At 35.2% G+C, this 15,189-nt stretch overlaps 1 protein-coding gene across 2 annotated transcripts in view; it reads left to right on the top strand.

Moving 5' to 3' along the window:
- Positions 1 to 1,530: 1,530 nt before the first annotated feature.
- Positions 1,531 to 15,189, top strand: part of LOC138711805 (alpha-tocopherol transfer protein-like) — a 108,588-nt gene continuing 94,929 nt past the window's right edge. The window contains exon 1 of one of the 2 annotated variants that reach the window (XM_069843049.1): positions 1,531 to 1,665. The gene's annotated coding sequence lies outside the window, so the exon portion shown is untranslated. Of the gene's footprint in view, positions 1,666 to 7,393; positions 7,465 to 15,189 lie in introns of those variants that run through there. The other variant, XM_069843050.1, reaches the window with a different exon arrangement.

The raw sequence follows: 15,189 nt of genomic DNA, 5'->3' as shown, positions 1-15,189 counted from the left end.
AATATTTTTCTTTAAGATATGTTGGTTGAGACGTGAAACTTGACCTTACAAGAAGAGGCAATGCTGTCAAAAAATGTGGCCTAAGAACTTGTCAACGACGAATTTAATACTTGTCGCTTAATGATCTGGTTGAAGCCGTTGCAGAAGCTGAATTTTGCACTCGTGGAGTTTTATCCTCCTCCGTACCATGCTGTGTATGGTTCCAGCTGTCTCACTCAAATAAGTGATGATATTGTTGGACATATTTTCATTGAAGAAACCCTGACTGGAGAATTGTATCTGGACATATTAGAAAATGTAATTGATTAACTTATCACATTGTCGCTAGATAACCAAATCAAGAAGGAGACCTGGTGTTGGACGAACAAAATTAGCAGTTTCAACAGGACGGAGCTCACCCCCACTATGCAGTACCTATGGCACAATGGCTGGATAGAAAATGTCCTGGAAAATAGACTGGTAGGAGAGGTGCTGTAGAATGGCCGGCGAGATCTCCAGACCTGATACCGCTTGACTTCTTCTTATGGGGTAATTTAAAATCAGTTGTTTGTCCTCTTGCGTTTGAGAATATTGAAGAACTGAAAAATAGAATAAATCAAGAATGTAATCGGAGTAGTAAAGGAACACTCACCAAAACGTTCGCGAGGAGATCCAAAATAGACTGTATTACTGTTTAACCAACAATGAAACTTTTGATTTAGTGCAAAATAAACTGTTTCTTGTCAGTTACCAGGCAAAAGATACATTGTTATTAACAGAAATTAAAATTAATACCGTAACTGAAAATACATTATACTCTAAACAAAGTAGTATTCATTTCTCTCCTTTAAGTGAGAAAGTTTGAAATAGTTCGTTACTTTGTAACCTTTAATCAGATAATGTGTTTAGTTGAGCTGTTGCAAAATAAAATAAAAAATTAATAGGAAGAGGGAAATCTGTCTGCGGGAATGCGAACTTATGCTGGAAGTAAATTAAACTCCAGTACTACGAATTACAAGTTATGCATTTTAATACTCGTAAACAGTGGATTTATTGCCTACCGCGTTTGAGTGAAATGCACGATTTTGCGTCGACCATGACTTATGCGCCGTAGTTTCATTGTTAATATATCATTAAATCTTCGGACAAACGCGTATCATGTTAAATATGTATTTTTACTAGACTTATTGTAATGTGATGGTGCGGATTATCTTCCCTCTTTCTTTCTTTATTTTTTTAACATATTGCAATTTCAATTCAGTCACTACAATTCTTAATGTAAAATTATTCAGTTTACCTACAATAATTTCCCAAATTATGAAATCATAATTAATTAATATCAGTAATAGTTGTTAAATAAGTTCACGACGTTATGACTGCGAGTGACGTTTACATTGCGTACTTGAAGTCGATTTTCAAAGCATCCTATATCCGGCGTTGAAATTTATCTTTAACCTTTCGTCACTTGCACTCTTGGACTTTATCCAACATATTTTCATATTTGATTATTTATAATTCCTCTCATAGGTCATCTCTTGAATAACACGCCAATTCTATTCCATTTTTGACATTTCTCGATATGTTTACGAAACGTTTCATATATATTAATTGCTTAAAACAGACAATACTGTTTTAAAGGTACTGGAGTGTGCATCGTTTGACTATATCCAACGCGCTAGCGCCCGTGTAAGTAAATTTGTGCTCTTGCTGTTTTATTTTTTCTTAGCAATTTCATTGCCAAAAAAAGAAATTGTACGCATGTACGCATATATGTATGTACGTACGTACGTGTATGTATATATGTATGTATGTATGTATGTATGTGTTTATGTATGTATGTATCTATTACAATAGTCTAGTTTACATATACTAGCTATGTCAAACGTGAAGACATCCCTGGAATTCTGCAAGAAATGGAAGAAGATGAAGAAGAAGAAGAGAACAACAAGAATGCAGCTACTAAGAACAATGAAAGTGATAGCGAATTTAGTGACGAAGAATGTGAACAAAGTGAACATGAATCTCAATCAGAACTGGAGGAAGATGAAGGTGCACAAAGGAGTGTTGAAATTCCGGGTTTTGAACACAGTGAGCATGAATCTCAATCTGAACTGGAGGAAGATAATATACACAGGGGAGTGATGAATTTCCAGGTTCTGAATACAGTGAACATGAATCTGCATCAGAACTGGAGGAAGATGAACGTGCACAGAGGAGTGTTGAAATTCCAGGTTGTGAACACAGTGTACATGAATCTGAATCGGAACTGCGAGAATGTGAAGATGCACGAGGAGTGTTGAAATTCCAGGTTATGAACACAGTGAACATGAATCTGAATCAGAACTGGAGGAAGATGAACGTGCACAGGGGAGTGTTGAAATTCCAGGTTGTGAACACAGTGTACATGAATATGAATCAGAACTGCGAGAATGTGAAGATGCACGAGGAGTGTTGAAATTCCAGGTTGTGAACACAGTGAACATGAATCTGAATCAGAATTGGAGGGAAATGGAGGTGCACAGGGGAGTGTTGAAATTCTAGGATGTGAACATAGTCAACATGAATCTGAATCAGAACTGGAGGAAGATGAAGGTACACAGGGGAGTGTTGAAATTCCAGATTGTGAACACAGTGAACATGAATCTGAATCATAACTGCAGGAAGTTGAAGGTGCACAGAGGAGTGTTGAAATTCCAGATTGTCAACACAGTGCACATGAATCTGAATCATAACTGGAGGAAGTTTAAGGTGCACAGAGGATTGTTGAAATTCCAGATTGTGAACACGGTGAACATAAATCTGAATCAGAACTGCGGGAATGTGAAGATGCACGAGTGTTGAAATTCCAGGTTGTGAACACAGTGAACATAAATCTGAATCAGAACTGGAGGAAGTTGAAGGTGCACAGAGGATTGTTGAAATTCCAGATTGTGAACACAATGAACATGAATCTGAAACAGAACTGGAGGAAGTTGAAGGTGCACATATGACTGTTGAAATTCTAGGATGTGAACACAATGAACACGAATCTGAATCAGAACTGGAGGAAGATGAAGGTACACAGGGGAGTGTTGAAATTCCAGATTGTGAACACAGTGAACATGAATCTGAATCAGAACTGGAGGAAATTGAAGGTGCACAGAGGAGTGTTGAAATTCCAGGTTGTGAACACAGTGAACATGAATCTAAATTGGAACTCGAGAGAGATGAAAGTTTACAGGGGAGTGTTGTAATTCTAGGATGTGAACACAGTGAACATGAATCTGCATCATAATTGGAGGAAGTTGAAGGTGCACAGAGGAGTGTTGAAATTCCAGGTTGTGAACACAGTTAAGATGAATCTGAATCATAACTGGAGGAAGTTGAATGTGCACAGAGGAGTGTTGAAATTCCAGGTTGTGAACACAGTGAAAATGAATCTAATTTGGAACTCGAGGGAGATGAAAGTATGCAGGGGAGTGTTGAAATTCCAGGTTGTGAACACAGTGAATATGAATCTGAATCAGGAGTGGAGGAAGATGAGTGTACACAGGGGAGTTTTGAATGATTACAAAATAAGCATATGAAAGTACCATCGATTTGTGTTGAGATTAGGGCACACCAGTCTCTTAACTATATCAGCTGTTACATTTATGATTTATTGAAGCTGTATGTACCCTGTTACAATTATTATTCATGCAAGATTTTTCTTACTTTTGTTCCAAAATATATTACTTTTATTAATATTATTATTATCATTATTATTATTATTATTATTATTATTATTATCATTATTATTATTCTTGTCTCGAAAAGAACTGAACTCATATATTAATTATATATATGTAATATAATATAACAAAGAATTCGCATATTTAGATAAAAAAACTGATTTCTTAACTAATTAATTGTATGTTGGACGAAATCCAACGTGCGAGTGATTGTGTAACAATTGGGCATGCGAGTGATGAAACGTTAACAAACATGTATGCGCGATGTTTGTAGTCACTAAAGTGCAATTATGAAGTACGGGATGTTCGACGAGAACACGTAGGAGTTACTGTCAGAGCTTAAACCCATGTGTACAGAAGCGTATCCTAGGGAAATAATACTTACTCAATTAGACATTTGAGAAAAATTGCTAGATAGATTACTGGTTCGTGTCTCTAGCAAGTTTTAATGTGGTCTAGTACGCCCTGGTCTTCGAAGACGACATTTAGTATTCACTTTGTATAGGAAGCGATGTGTGATTTTTTCAGGACACATGGAGAATTCAGAAATAAACACTTTGCCTTAATTAAATAAAAGTTACCGTTGTGTTCATTTAATAATACTGTAAAATCAATTATCAAACATTTTATTAGTTTCAGGTGCGTAATGTACCCAAACATTCATCTGACTGAGTAAATTATGCATGCTTGACAATATAGCAAAATTCCAGAAACCACAGCATCAATTTCCGTATTTAACTCCGAAACAATTATTAAATTTAAAGTCTACAAAACAATTAAAAAGTAACATAAAATAATGTTGTAGTATATTATTAATAGAAGAAAACTGCTATCTTTGTTGGCATTTAAAATCTAGCCAACTCATTGCAATTGATTCCTGAAATAGGTAATAAGTCGGAAAGGTTGATTTATTAGGTACTAAGCGGCAACAAATATGCCTGTAATCAGAAAAACAGAACAGCTTCAATTCTGTATAAAATCCTTCACAGAAGGAGCTCACCTCTTTTGGTTCACCTAGATAGCAAGGAAAAGACCCAATATCACGATAGTACAACAAATAAATACACAGTGTAATACATGGATCATTCAATAAACTAGAGGCAAAATTTGAATTAAAAACAAAGAAAACGTTTTTGGAGGAGTCAGATTGTTGCAGTGCTTAGACGTAATCTCTATCTCCTCCAACATCAAGAACCCACATCTCAGGGAGATGACGGATGCCATTCACAGCGCCTTGTTGTAGGTAATCTTCGAACAGACTGCTCTACTGCTGCTAAAATTGTCTGTCTGCTTCTAAAGCGAACTCCTCTAAGTGGTAATTTCGTTTTTGCGATAATATCAAAATCACATGGGCTCATATCTGAGGAGTATGTACGATGCTCCAGAATTTCTCAGTTCCATCTGCGAAGTAAATTAACACAGAGGTAGATATATGAGAGCGAACACCATAATGTAGCACAATGGGATGAAAATTCAGGAGATTTGGACATTTACGGCGCACAGCTGGTCATAAATGGTGTTCCAAAAAGTAACTGTAATATGCACCATTTACATGATTTCCCGTAGGAACTGAATGGGTGACAAGGACACCGTCAAAATTTTAAGCATCAATGAACGTGACTTCAAGTGTATCCTGTTCTTGCTGATACTTTTTGGCCGTGGGGAATCAGTGTCCCGCCATTCATTCGATTGTCTCTTCTATTTTGGTTGGTAGAATCGAACCCAGGTTTCATCTAACGTTATGATACGTCTAACGAAACGCTCGCCTTAATTCACATCCATAGCGTTCTAAATGCAATCTCGCTCTTTCCATTCTCTGCCATATGTTTTCCTCTTTGAGATTGTGTGGAACCGACCAAGCGCAGATTTTCCTCTTCTTTAACTTCATGAAGAATCGTACAAGGAGCAATTCCATCTTCGTTTCCTAGTTCAATACAAGTCCAACAACGGTGTTCTTCCAGCAGTGCTCTTACAGTGTTCACATGTACATCATCACTTCCAGATTACGGTCTGTCAGCTCCACGTTATTTATGAACAAATTCCCTCCCGTTGCGAAATGCATATGCCTACCTAGCCACTGAACGATATGGTGAAGTCTCTTTACAGCAAGATTCCAGTAATGCTGAATAGCATTCACGAGCATTCTTGCCTCTTGCAATCTGAATTTTAATAATGCATTTTCGTTCGTATTTGCTACACATTTTAGAGCACTACAGGTAACAGTATACAAATTAAACCACTAGAAATATTTTATAAATGAGACTGTCTTCAAACTCACAGATAACAAACATCAGACGCTCTTCTTTCTCATTGTTATCAGCTTTCATCACTTACCGCTGATAGCGCCACATACAACCATTGTTGCCAATAATTATTGAATAACCCCTGTGTTATAATGTAACATGGTGCTGAACGGCAACCTAGAACACAAGAAAGGTTTACTTAATTCTCATTAAATAAATTTTCCTGAAACCCCTGAAAACATATCTTAAGTCAAGGCATGGATACAAACTTCACAAGAAGAGATTTAAATATCCTTTTATATCAGACATTTGCTCCTTATGAAGACTTTAATATGTTTCTCGGCTATCCTATCAAATTTCATATCTTTATATACGAATTTACGAGGTTGTTGTTCAACACCGTTGATTTGCTTTAATATTAAACACAAATTGCATCTTTTTTAGTAGGTTAGTTTACGACGCTTTATCAACAACTTAGGTTATTTAGGGTCTGAATGAGATGAAGGTGATAATGTCGGTGAAATGAGTCCGGGGTCCAGCAGCGAAAGTTACCCAGCATTTGCTCATATTGGGTTGAGGGATAACCCCGGAAAAAATCTCAACCAGGTAACTTTCCCCGACCGGGAATCGATCCCGGGATACCTGGTTTCGCTGCCAGATGCTCTAGCCGTTATCCACAGGTGTGGACAATTTCAACTTCATAGACAAAATCTATAGTTTTTCCTCTTCTTTTAGGAGCTGTAATATTTATAGGACTGAAAGAATTCCTGACAAACTTACTCGTATAGTTTACTCTGTTATTAAAGAAAAACTGAACAGTATTTTTACAAACGAGTCTGATGAGAGTCATATCTGCAGCGTAATGACTGAAGGATTTTGTATAAGTTTTCTTTATTCAGAAGTCGATATTTCGATTTTATTATGTAAATCATCTTCTCTTTACAGTTCATCTTCTCTTTACAGTTTCGGTAAAAATTTAGCCCAGGAGACAACATGTTAAATCGTGTGGGAGCAGAAATTTTGTTATTACTTGCGAAACGTTTTAAGTTTCCGCCATTTCCAATTCGACGAAATACCTTTCAGTTTTTGTTGCGTGTTTAAAGGTGTCCTCTTGGCAGACATCTCTTACCGTCTGTAATAATATGCCCATCATTCTTTACTAAGCCACGGTACGCTTACAACCATTCACAGAACTGAAGTACTGTACTTGTGTCTCATACGCCAAGTTTTGTAATTTAATATATATGCCTACTATCGTGTTGTATATTGTGTTACATTTTTCTTCAATAGTGGACATAAATGTATGCATATTTTTTTTTTATTAATTAGTAAATATATTAGAAACTAATAATTTTCTGAAATAATATGCGATAAAAAAAATTGGCGTATGTCCAAGTTTGAATTATATTATAGAAACCTGTTCCACCGATTTCATAATATGATAAACTCCGGAAGAGGAAAGGCAGTGAAGGCTGGAAAGCACGGAGTGACGGACGCCTGAAAAATCTGTGGGTTGAGCCGGAAGAAATTAGGTATGAATTTATTCAGGTCTAATCGTCACGTTATTACTTTCATGCTGACTTGTTAAAGTCATTTGCCTTTCATTTACAAACGGATGTTATGGAAGGAAAGGAACTGAAAAAAATTGGTGAATAAATGTCATTATCTCGAAAAATAATCCTGCAGTAGCGATGTACTTTTTACTTTAACTTGTTCATTCGTTTCAGTATAATTTAACCAGAGGATTCAGCGAACTATCTTAGCAGTTGGTAGGTGTTGTATCATTGCGGTTTATGTGTTAAATAAGAGGAGAGATTTGACATGTAGTCTTTATAATCCAAAATATAATTCTGAAATGAGGTAATTTCACAGACTATATTATGTAATTCTACAAATCTCAATTATTAAAAACTAACAGTTGTGCTTTATTTATGAGAGGAATGAGTAGTTCTTTGTGGCGCCAAGCTCCACCGAGGAGTAGGAGTGGAGGTCAGACAGCTTTCTTTTTCTCAAACTTGCTGATTAATTTTAAATCATTAATTTTATTTGGTCACAAATAACAATTACGTCAACATATCAGTTATAAAATGGCATGTAGGTATGTATACAGGATGAAACATAAGTAATGCCATTATATTCAGGGGCTAAAGTTGAGGTAATTGTAACAAAATAGTATATTATTACGCTTTTGATTGTTTCTTCTTCCTTCTTAAGACAAAGAAAGTTTACTTTTCATAGCCTGATTTGGGTATATCATTGATTTAATCTTCAATTTGCTCCATAATTTCAAGAGAACAGCATATTATGTTACTAAATGATTGAAATAATGTTATTTGTATCCCTTAAATGTGCAGAAATTTGATTGTAATATAGCTTTTTTTCTGAAGAGGAATTTTAAAATGTACGGTACTGTATGAATCTAAAAAGTGACATTTTTCCCGACATACTGTGTACAGGTAGATTAAGAAAGTTAAAAGATAATAAGAAAGGCAAGGAAGGATGTATAAATCGATGGGTGGGTAGAAAGAATAAATGAATTAATTAATTAATTGACACAATATTTGATTGAATGAACGATGGATTGAATGAACATAGGAATGAATGGCTCCAATATTATCATATATCTTTATTAATTAAAATGTTCATCATCATCATCATCATCATCATCATCATCATCATCAATAACATCAAGGTTTAGGCCGATGGCTTGTTCCGCCTCCAGAATTTTATCTGTCTAACTGGTCTCTTCAACGTCTATTTGGTCTTCCCGCTAGTCTTCTTCGTGTAGGTCAGTAACACCATGTTTTAATAGGTATCCTATCGTTGAGCATTCTTGTTATATGGTCGTACCAATTATTTCTATATTTTTCAATTATACTTGTTATACTCTCGATATTCAGTTCTTAACGTATATCTTCATTTCTCTTATGATCCTGTAGTCTAAATCCTGATAGTGGCCTTAACAGTCTCATCTCAGCGGCCTCAATACTTCCCTGTTGGGCTCTAGTCAGAATACACGTTTCTGAACCATATAATAATGTTGGAATTGCCAGTGTCTTTTAAAATTTGAGACAGTTTGTCTGTCGACTTTATTTATGAGTCCTCGTTTAATTGTAACAATAAGTCTCAAATGTATTTAATTTATTTTCTACGCCTATGGAGATATGTAAGAGAGATCACATCCAAGTTAAGTAAAAGAATTTACTTGTCCAATCATGTTATACTTTACTAGAATTTTAGTTCTTAGTGTATTATTTCCGCAAGAACCAAATACTTTAGTTTTCCTGCGTGATATTTTTAGATTGTAGTTATTAGCAACAATTCTCAACAAATGAACTACACTCTGTAGGTTGTCTTCAGAATCAGCCAACACCAACTGGTCGTCTGCGAAAAGTAAGTAATCTAAAATGATATTATCTATAAAATAATATATTTTTAAATTGTTTTGCCATTCTCTTATGGCTTCGTCTAGACACAAATTAAAAAGAGTAGGTGATAATGGACACTCTTGTCTGACTCCTTGGTTAACGTCTCGCAAGTTGGTGGTAATCTTGTTTATATTCATTTTGAGTGTTGTATTTTTGTACATACTCTGCACCACCCTCATTAGATGCTCAGGAATTCCTTTAATATTTAATATCATCCACAAGTTTGTTCCGCTAATCATATCAAATGCTTTCTCAAAGTTTATGAAAGCCATATAAGTGGGACTATTAAATTCGACATGTTTTTTTTTATAATCTATGTTATGGCGAAGATATTATCAATACAAGATATGTTTTTTTTTTTTTCCGGAATCCACTCTGTTCTTCTGTTAAAAGCACTTCTGCAATTTTGTTTAGTCTTTGAGAGATAATCTTGGCATATATATTTTATAGCCTGAGTTAAGAACGCTAATCCCTCTGTAATTTTCACAATTCTTCCTGTTTCTTTTTTTTTTTAAATGGGAGTACTTAGAGCTATATTCCAGTCTTCTGGTTTGTGACCGAACTTACAACATATATTTGAAAAATTTTATTTTTTTAAAGCATTGTGGTACATATTTAAACAATTCCAGTTTTAAACCATCTGATGCCGACGTTTTCCTCTTTCTGGTAGTTTCGAGTTTCAATTCATCTATTGAAATTGGATCAGCATTTTCATTGTATGTATCCGTTCGTATGTTTTCTTCACTGTCCTTATAAGCCCATAAATAGTGATAAAAATCTACGCATTATAAGAATGGGATTCCAGTTTATAGTGTCTTTCTCTTCTTTATTTAATTTTTTCATAATTTTCTATTCTTTAGCTTGTCTGCCATTAATACCATACTCAATATTATTATTTACAAATGTATCCCAGCTTTGTCTTTTAATTTTCCTTATTTCTCTCTTCGGAATTTCAGAGAGTCTGTTATATTTATTATCTGTATGGTGGGAAGTATACAATAAGTATGCACTTTTTTGTCTTTTATTATTGTTGTTAATTCGTCGTACCAAATGTTAAGTCCAATTTTAATACGTCTTTTCTTTCGTTTACCTAGGCCTTCTGACGCTGCCTGTGTTAGAATAGTTTCCAATAATTGCCATTCTTCATTTATATTTCAACTCATAGGTGTTTCCACTACTAGTAGGGCTATTCTATTTTGACAGAGTTGTCGGATACTCATGTCTTGTAATAGGTTCATTTTGTATACCTTTTCTTTCTGATATAATTTTGTTTTATTTCTGTATCATTTCGGGGCCATATTAAATTTAGAGCTTAGTAAGAAGTGATCTGTATTAATATCATATCCTCTATATACCCTCGTGTCTTCAATAAATGTAGCTATCTTTTTATTTACTATCACATAATCAATAATTAATCCATAACCTTCTGAACTCCATGTATATTTGTGGATGTCTTTGTGGCGAAAAAACCAGTAAGTCACTTTAAGGTCACTTGATGCTACAAAATCTATAAGGTTTCTTCCATTCTGATTTATTGTTGGTTTACCGTTATTGCCAATACATCTATCCTTTTCTTTATGCCCAATTCTTGCATTGAGGTCTCCTGCTATGACAAGAAAGTGGTTTTTATTTCTTTTATCCACTTCCTCTTGGAATATATTGTAAAACCTCTTTGTTTTTGCTTTTTTGCCCTCCTTTGGGACATATAACTGTCATATAAACTCTTCTTACTTTTAGTCATAATATTATTGTTATTTCATTAATAAAAGTATAGGAGTATATTTTAATTCTCAGTGTTTGCTTGGTGAGAATTCAACTCCTTGCAGATAACCTATTCTTTAATAATAATAATAATAATAATAATAATAATGATAATAATAATAATAATAATAATAATAATAATAATAAGGAAAAGATCTCCCGAACGGGCATGAGGTTTAGTTTGTACTATATTCACTCAGTGTTATCAGTCTGTTATGACACACTGTTACGTGGAATCTGTCACATCTCTGACCACGCAATTCATACACACATACACACACTGAAGTTACGTCTTGTCATTGTATATTTTGTGATGGAATGACGAGGCGTGTTAGGGCGTGTCTTTGTTCCTGATTTTCTTCGGTCCAGTTTCTCTCCAACACTGTGTTGATGGCGTAGAAGTCAGGGTCTACCTCTCCCTTCGATGTCTCTCTTCTCTTCAGGTGTTCAAAGTAGAGATCCATAGAAGGCAGTAGCATTCGTTTTCTGAGACCCTCAGTGTAGAAAGTCTATTTAGCTAGTTGGTAGACCATTCTTTTTGGTGACGTTTTCTCAACACTCATTGCACATTTGAGAAAACGACATTTGGCGTTTTCAGTCTTTTCTAGGTCTCTGAGTGACAGCTCTTCCAATATTATTTCCAGTCCTTAAGTTGCTATGGGGCAGATGGTGGTATTAAAAAGCATCATTGCTATGGTTAAGGACAGGGCTGGTGAAGATAGCTCTCTTGGCTGCTTCAGTTCTCTCTTGTATGTGGCATCTGAATGACTTTGTTGTGGTTTGCTGGGTTACTCCAAGCTGTCTGAACTTGTTGACGGTTGTTAGAGGTTCACCATTCATTATTAATGTTATTAAACTCTAAATTCAAATTCAGCGACATTTGTACATGGTGATTAAAAATGGTACAAAAGTAAACTTGATTTATTCATAACTGAATGAAATTAACACAAGATAGTATATTAACATGAAAAGACTCGATCACTACCAAGTTATACCTGTGCACTATAAAAGCTCGATTTGAGCCCTTTGGTGACAAGACAGATGTCGAGACGGTACTCCAGTTCTGTCCAGTAAAATGCCACTATGTACTCTCACATTTTCTCCGTTGCTTTTGTGATACGTCCTCTCAGATCGTTCAGATTCTGTGGTATGAGTGTGACAAACGCGAAGTCCTTGATATATCTACACAGAAAGAAATCGCAGGTTAAGTCTGGCATTCGCGGGGGGGAGATTGACATTGGTGAGTCGTATCCTGCATTTCCGATCCAACGTTCTGGTAGGGTATTGTTACACTTCCATAATATAATCTATATCGTGGATTATGGAACCTGTAGTTCCCTAGTAGTCCCTCTTGTTGACTTGCTAGTACTAGTCTGAACGCAATCTCCTGAGATGGACGGATTATAACAAAGAATGGGGACGGAACAGAATATAACATATTATACTCTAATTATAACGAATATTGATCAAAGGAAACAAATAACTACTGTAGAAATAAAATTTGTAACAATAATCGCTACAGTGGCTCAGTTCTGAGGATATAACCAAGAGGCCCTGGGTTCAAATCTTTCTATACCATAAATTTCTAACGTGTTGGATAATCCCGTAATGCTGGCCATACAGGAGTTTTCTCTAGGCACTCCGGTTCCCCTGTGACATCCAAACAATTCTCACCGTCATTCATGACTAGTGTAATGGCATGTGCAACCACAGCCATGTCCACTCTAAATAGTTTCTGAAGAACTGAATGGCCTACGCTCCTCGGCAAAAATGATATCTATGAGCTTAGTCCTACAGTCAGGGCGAATAATAAGTTAAAACCCTGCAATTGTACAACCATAGTACAGTCCCTTTTTGTAACAAAATAATAATTGTGAGAAAGAACAAAATAGAAAGTATGAAAACTCCCTTATGAAAGGCAATATCTCAACATATTAGTACCACTCGAGGGTTCACTACCATAAAATGAACCATGAATAGTTCCTTAAATACTTGATAGTCTGTTATTTTATGACGTTCTATCAACTATTAGACTAGGTTATTTAGTGTCGATGAAATTGGTGATAGTGAGATAGTGTTTTGGCAACATGAGTCCAGCCATTTTTCATAGATTACACAGCATTCACCTTACTGCTAGGGTACCTTAAGAAATTACGTATGTTGGAAACTTTAGGAAGAAAGGCACTCTGGTTAACACAGGTTTCGAAAAATTAATGCGCAATTTCAGAAAATGATATTCATTATAATGCTGATAATAGATATATATATACATATATATATATGTCGTACGCCGGTCTCCGTGGTCGTTCCTCTCCGACGTGTTGTCGAGGTGGGGAGGGGAAACGGGAGTGACGTGACAAGATGGCTGTCGCTTGTGGGTGGGGGTAATAATATGGAACTGTGGTGAAGTAAAGGAAAGACGGTTTTAAAGTAACATTTGTTTATTACAGAAATAGCTAACAAAGAAAGTATAACTGTGGTTCTTCCTAGTCCTGTGGTAGGGGTAACGGGATAGTCGTGATAGAAATTGATAGTTTAGAAATTCGTCCTTGAGGCTTCGATGCGAGGAGAGTTATGAGGGGTGATAGTACAGTACGACTTGAATGAAAGTGAGGTAGGGGTAACGGGAGTGCCTGGTGAAAATCGGCTTGCTTTCATGTGTGTTGTGGGGCGGGCAGGATAACGAGAGAGATGGAATCGGGATGATGGTTGATTCTCTAGGTCGAAGGATTGACCCACCAAAATTATGCACGAATAAGAATTGGTGTGAAAAACTCATACGAAACGTAATAGAATTGGCAATATTAACTGCAAAAATAAAAGAAAACGTTTTTGTTCCACGTATTGCTAGAATACTCATTCAATTTTAAGCAACTGCAATTTCAATGCCACTAGTATTTTGTAATGGCCATATTAAAATGAAGCTCAAGGACAGTCGCTCAAAGTTGCAGACATTAACTTAAAAACTGCGTGTTTTTCACATCCTCAACTATATTTTATACAAAGAAGTGAAAAAAAAGATTTTACACATATCAATAAGCAATTCAATGATACTTTTGTCATGTTGCTAATGTAGTATGTGAATGTACATAAGCCCACTGAAAATAACATTGTATTAATTCTCAAAATATTGTTATTCACGTTGCAAATTTAGTATGTTAAGCGTTGTGGAAATAAAAATCTCTTAATTTCTAAAATACCGGTAGGCCTATACGTTTCTCAGAATATTAGTCTTTATGTTAAAAAATGACTTATTGCGAGTTTATTATTGTATCTGTATTTTGTGTGTAAAATTAGAATTAATATAGTATGTTCTGAATTTATGAGATATAGTTTCAAGTTATTATAAAAAAACTGGATATGATATAAGTCGGTGTACAGCGGTCAAGAGCTAAACAAAATCTTCCAATATAAATTAAATTATATATGTATATATTGATTCGATGCTGAAACTGATCAGAAAGCGGAGAAGGAATTATATTTTCGTTGGGTTTCACTTTGTTTATAGTTAGACTTTTCTATTACTTTATTTGTATTTCTGGCGGTGTGGAAGAGAAGGCCTAATGGCCTTAACTACACCAGAATAAATAAATAACATAAATAAGTAAATAAATAAATAAATAAAAACAAATAAATAAATAAATTTAAAGCAAGAGTTTAACGTCAGGCACATGATGAAATGTTTTCTTTTCGGTGCCTGACTTACATCTGTTTTAAATTGAGATAACCCTGGCAGGCATTTGGCTAAGGAGTTCATTAATTCATGTAAGTGACGTTAAGTAAAGATTCATCTTTATGGGTGAGGAAAGCTTAGTAAAGACAATTCGTTTTGGTTGTGTATAGTTAGGTTTCCGAGATTTCCGAAAATTTAATAACCAGTTTAATTAAAAATAGAAGCAGGAAGGAAAACCCGGGCAACGCCGGGTGTTTTCAGCTAGTTACATAATAAAACACTTATCGCATTATGCTTTTAGGTGAATTGGTACGCAATTTTCTGTTATCAAGATATTAAATTATCTCGAAATCTGCTAAAGCTATAGAGCTGACGTTTTACCAACACATAGGCAC

This window comes from Periplaneta americana, chromosome 13, assembly GCF_040183065.1.
Source record: "Periplaneta americana isolate PAMFEO1 chromosome 13, P.americana_PAMFEO1_priV1, whole genome shotgun sequence".
In the NCBI taxonomy this organism is placed as follows: Eukaryota; Metazoa; Arthropoda; class Insecta; order Blattodea; family Blattidae; genus Periplaneta; species Periplaneta americana.
Note: the sequence above shows the minus strand (reverse complement) of the source record. Positions and strands in the feature narration are given on the sequence as shown.